Raw genomic sequence first — 6,257 nt, 5'->3', positions numbered from 1 at the left:
AAAAAGGGTATTACTCTCCCCAATTGAAGTAGTCAGATTATATGACTAGGTGATGTACATGCACAAAAATTACAGCATTTTAACAATTGTTTGACAGTTGTTGGGGTTTCAATAACTCACATGGTTTTATATCACATTTTCTAAGGGAATAGGATCTCTGGAGTGAAATAGAAAATGAACTTGAACATGCTTTATTGTGATATCCTTTTTAATAGGACTCTTTATTTTGTTTTAAAAGTTTCAACGAGAGTTTTTAAAAACAGGCCCAGCTGCCTGTTAAAGCCAGAAAAACTTAAAAATTCTTATTGGATTTGAACATTGCATGAGAACGATTATTTCATTTTTAAAATTAATTTTTTATCAGTATTAAACTATTCATACATCTTCCACTATTTTTCATTAAGTTAACTTACACCTATCTATTGCTAAATTTTCACTTTTTTATTTTCCAATAAAAACAAATAGGCCATTAATATTTTGTCATTTTCAAGTATATAATGTCATTCATGTTTTTTTGCCTTTTCTTCCTCAGTTCCACGCTCAGAGAGAATGGATGCACATGCAGCAGGATTACATGATGGAGAAGCAGCATCGAATGCAGCATATTAGAGGGCCTGGTGGACCCCTGGCCCTCCACACATGGGAGATCATGGTGGACCACCCCCATCTTACAAATCGTCCATCTCTCAGAAGCATGCAGGCATGCCAGGAGGGGGGCCCCACCTCACCTACAGGAATGAATGGAATGCCCTTTGCCCCGATGGGTGGGCCCATGGGCCCTGATGGAATGGGGAACCCAACGGGAATGGGCATGTATGGGCCAGGGAGGCCCTGGTGGACCTCATCCGCACATGGGAATGGACCCGATGGTACTGGGGGAATGCAGGGGTACCCACCCCATGGCATGCCACCTCAGGGTCCAATGGATCCTGGATTCGATCCAACAATGCCTGGAGCCATGGCCCCTGGGATCAGCCCAGGGGCCCCACGGCACGCTGGCCCCATGGGGCCACATGGTCACCCATCACACCCTCATCACCACCCTCATCACCTCATCATCATCCTCACATGATGGGGCCTGGTCACGCTACCTCTCCATCGCAAGTTACGTTACATCGGGCTGGTAACCCAGAACAGTTTAATCCAGAGACAATGGGTGGGGTTATACCCCAGTGATACCTCCAGCTAGTTCTGGCGCCGGCACAAACAATAGCAGCAGCAACAAACCACCTCCAGCTATGCTCAGGCACAGAAACGGAAACGGTCAGCCGTCAGCGATGACCATAGCGGTTTTGGACGACTATAGCAAAGGCAATCTACAACATACTCCCTCGCCAACTAAAATCCACTACCACCTCAACCAGTTTGAAGGTCAGGAACTCACTATCACAAAACAATTGAATGCAGCGTTTGTCGCGGGAAGTGGGGGTGATGAGTCTATGTGCGGTACTGATACAAATCCCCCCTCATCCCATCAACAATAATTTTAATAATAACAATAATAACAGCCATACAAACTCTCCTCTTCACAGTGGTCCCTTGGTCCCAACAAAGGGCCCTTACTGTCCAACACACCTCCCGTTCCCCCAACCTCTGCAGGGCCATCACCTATGGGGCCTCAAGGGGCCCAACAACCACACTCCAATGCTCCTGGTGCTAACATGAGACTCTCAATTTTGACCCATCGAACCCTTCATTATCCAATGGCGTTAGTAGCGCTCAAATACCCCAACCCAATACTAAAGGAGGATCATCATCTTTATCAACTTCATCATCATCTTATCAGTTTCTTCATCTCCGGCCTCAGCCATGTCCAATATCACATCAGCTAGCTTAGCAAACCTGGCAAAAGGCGTAGAGAATCTGTCCAATCGGATGCAGCAGAATTTGATGCAAGGTGGTCCCTTCCACAGTATTCAGATGCAGGGTCAAATGACCTCAACTGGTGGTCTGGGGGTACTGCTGCTGGTGGCAATATTAACAACAGTGGTAGCAATAATGGACAATCGAACAATACTGATAACAATAACGCAACTCCAAATACATTAGCAATAAATAATAACAATACTGATGTATCTTGTCCTGTTGCTGTCCCAACATCATTGACATCATCTCACATCAGCTCTGCCCCATCATCATCATTATCATTATCCTCGTCCACATCATCATCTTCATCATCATCAACTACAACCACAGCATCATCAACAGTAGTAACCACCTCAGTGACTCCTCCGAGTGTCAACAACACATACATTGCCACCAACATGTCCATATCACAGGTTCAACATCCCAAACCACCCTGCCATGAACAGCTATGTCAACATGCAAATGCAATCAATGGATGGACGCAGCAGCAGCCGCAACATCAACAACAACAAAATGCTTGGTGTTGGCGGATCCCAACCACCTCACCATCTCGCCCAACAACAACAACAACAACATAAAAACTATGATGGGATCTACCACAACAGCAATGGGCCCACGAGGGCCTGTTCCAGGGGGCCCTAATGTTGGTCAATGACTCATCACCACCATCACCACATGAGCCAGTCTCAAGCCATGATGGTGGTGGAGGCCCCCACCACCGGGTCAGATGGGTCCCGGCCCCATGATGCATGGCAATGCTGGCCATGCCAATCCCATGATGCCAAATCCTCAACAGCAAGCAATGATGAATCCAAATCACCCCGCCAACCCTGGTGTACCTCCAGGTTCCACCCCATGTCCAAAAACTCATCTCACCTCCAGTTCACATCGCCACCCCTCTCCCACTCCCAACAAATGCTCCCCGGTGGTCCAGCAGTGTCCAGCATCATCATCTCAAGGCCCTCCATCTGTTGGTATGGTGCCCAACTCCCCGCAATTCCCTGCTGCTTCCCCTGCTGAGCCCAAGGCTCCCCCAACAACTCAAGTGTTCAATCCAACAGAAAGGTCATAACACCATTCAATACCTCCCTGCTAATCCTCCATCTTCAAACCCAAATGGTTCCACCCTCAAACCAGCAAATCCCGCCCACCTTCAGAGATTGATTATTCAGGCATGCCCCGATTCCCATCCCCTCACCCGACGATGGATGTGAAAAGCCCCGCATCATCCACATTACAGTACTTCCCTAACAACTCCCCAAGTGGAGCCCCACCTCGAGGCCACCTATGTCTATGCCTAACTCCATGTCAAGTGTTGCTGCATGGGCCCTGAATTCGCCAACCAAGCAAATATCGCAATGCAGCAGTCAGCAGCCCTGATGAGAAGCCCTAGTTTGTCTGATATGCAAAGCCATGCAGGGTCAGGGGCCCATGGGTCAAGGAGTACCTCCAGGCCCTCACAACATGCCTCCTACCTCAATGGGCCCTGGTGGCCACCACCCCCATGCAACAGGGCCCATGTACAGTGGAATGCCACCCAATCCAATGATGCCAGGTGGTCCAATGCCAGGCCCTGGCCATGATCCCTCCATGATGGGAATGGGGCCAGGAGGAGGGCCCCTCATCCCCACATGCGCCAGGAACTCTCCAGGCATGATGCGTTCTGTACCCCAATGATGGGTTTGGTGGTTTGGAGTGCGTTTCTCCCATTCCAGGAATGGGGGGCTATATGAACAACGGGCCCTCCATTGAACAGGCCAGGCCCAAGCCCAAGTCACGCTGCAGCAATGATGATGCAGGGAACCTCTGATTCTTCCCTCACCCCCCCCCGTCCAGCAGTGCCACCTCTCATCCCATTGCCTCATCGATAATGAGTAGTGTCACTTCTCAATGGGAGCCCTGGCTGCAGGCTCCATGCCAACCCAACAACCTACACCCATGGAGGAGCCCATCCATGTCCGCTACCCGCCCCGTTCCATCCCCCATGGGGCCCCTGTTCCAGGCCCCTTTACCCCATTCCCAAATGGTTTCCAGGTCCATCCCCTCACAGAACCTCAATGGCCCCAGGAGCCACGCATGGCCCCATGTCAGGAGGACCATCCCCTCATGGTGGCCCAATGGGCCCTGCAGGACCATCACCTCATCCACACATGCCCCCAGGACCATCACCTCATGGCCACATGGGAGGGATGTCCCCGCATATGGGAGGTGCAGGAATGCCACCCCCCAGTCACATGCCCCTCATATGGCAGGAGGCCCTCACTATGCATGGACCCCACGGCACCCCCATGGCCCTGGAAACGGTATGCCCCGAGACACCCAAGTATGGGCCCCATGGGAATGGGAGGCCCAGGAGGAATGCCACCAGGTCCCCAAGTATGGGTGGTCCATGGGCCCTGGTGCCACTGGCCAATATCCCGGTAATTATGCAGTACTCTCAATATCAACCCGACTTCTACCACCCATTTTTCGCGAGGCCATCCTCACCAAATGATGGGAGGCCCTGGTGGAATGATGGGTGGGCCTCCTGGACAACCATATGGAATGCTTCCCTCCATGCCTGGGCCAAGCTGAGAAAGAATTCAGTATTTTTTGAGATTTTAAAAAAACATATTTAGTCCATCCAGTGATAGCAGAATGCCTTCATTCTCAAGAGAGTAATTGGTTTAAACTTCTTACCAATGTTTCAAAGGTTCATCCAATTCTCGGCCCTATCATTGTGAAGTAAGTTGCTCGTGTTATGTGCTGCATCTCATTGCTCACAAACTTGGAATGTTTGATGGGCAAGAAATCAATGCCATACTACAGTAAATGACAAATGGAATAACCAAAAGGAGTTATTTCTTTGTAGATAATGTTAAAATAAAGTAATTTCTTTCTATTCATTCGTGTATACAATGTGATGGATAATGAATAATGATATTCACATGGTGTTCACAAGAAAAAAAAACTTTCATATGGATTAAGTGTGTAAGAAACCAATCATTCTCATTTTTTATGGATTTTTGCCTGCCATAAAAGGGGAAAGCCATTATTGCTTTAAGGGAGTATTTATCTCTCAAAGATTGGGAGAAAAATAAGAAATCGTTCCATTGTCATACTTGTAAATAGATGTTACATTTGGAAGACTACTTGTGTAATTCTTTGTTTTAATGGATTACTTTCACATTTGTTTTGCAATTTCAATTGATGCAACGGGAAGAAATGAAAAATTAGAATATGAATCACACACTTTGTATGTTTTAAATGGTGTTGGTATTCTATTTTGGACTAAGACCTTGGGATTCTTAAAATATCTATCGATACTCACTAACTCACTCACTCAATTCGCTTTGTGCATCAGGTGCTTGGGGACAGCAGCAAGGGAATTCCAATGATCTTGATCTTTCACTGCATGGGGCGCAGTCTACAAGCCAAGTCCTCAGGATTTTAGTTCTCTTTCAGCTGACCAGTCCTATTAGAATAAAATACTGAGAATAAGAGGGTGAAAACGTTATTAGTTTTGTTTACTAATCAGCTATCCATCAATGTGGATTCCCCCAAATGACAATGAAGGTCATTCCTTTTTATTTTGGTAAACTATATTATTGGCTATCTGGGTAGTGTATATTGAATATCTTATATACAGATGATTTTTTAAAGTTGGTGTGAACAAACTATCGTCTGCCAGACAACACTCTTTTTTTATTCTATGAACTTTGTTGTCACAATTTGTTTTGTTTGAAATTCTATGATAGATTGGATTATTCCTTTGATTCAGAAGGGGAAGGGAAAAGGTCATTGTTATTGTTACCATGACCACAAATAAAAACAATACATATGGGCATTCTATTCTGGTAATATCAAATGTAATGAATGAGATGGTCTGATATGATGTTCGCCGTTTGAAATGGTGTGAAGATTTCTTTGGATGAAAATATAGACTTGTATGGTCCAATGTTCCCTTCTCTGATTTAACTTTCCTTGTAATTGAAGAGCTTAATTATTGTACTGTTTACTCGATTGTTTTATCAAAGCAGTCTCAGGCTAGAAAAAATGAAGTCAGTTTAGTGACAGTGCGACACAGGGATATTAGTCTGTGCCTGGGAGCAACAGGTATGAATGTAGTCTTTGTAAATTCATAGTCTGATCCTGCCCAAAAAATGACATCACAATACACAGCCATAGCTTCAAAATCAAGCGAACAGTCACTTACATGCTATAGTATAGCTAACCTACAACTCAGTTTTCACTTTTTAGTGAGCGTCGCCTAGTATTGCAATTTTTTTAGTAATTCCCAGGCTTTAATTTGATGAAAGCTAATGAATAATACACCAATTGTGCTGTGTGGCCAAGAGCAAGTCCCCTAACGTAACGTATCATAGTCATAGGAGGCAATTCTTATGGATTAA

At 46.0% G+C, this 6,257-nt stretch overlaps 1 pseudogene; it reads left to right on the top strand.

The window, feature by feature from the left end:
• Positions 1 to 532: 532 nt before the first annotated feature.
• On the top strand, positions 533 to 3,737 carry LOC144961912 (uncharacterized; annotated as a pseudogene).
• The last annotated feature ends 2,520 nt before the right edge of the window (positions 3,738 to 6,257 follow it).

The sequence above is a fragment of the Berghia stephanieae genome, unplaced genomic scaffold, assembly GCF_034508935.2.
Source record: "Berghia stephanieae isolate SIO BIC M18660-M18661 unplaced genomic scaffold, UCSD_Bste_1.3 scaffold4863, whole genome shotgun sequence".
NCBI lineage: Eukaryota > Metazoa > Mollusca > Gastropoda > Nudibranchia > Aeolidiidae > Berghia > Berghia stephanieae.
The sequence above is the reverse complement of the archived record's forward strand: the minus strand, read 5'-3'. Positions and strand labels throughout refer to the sequence as shown.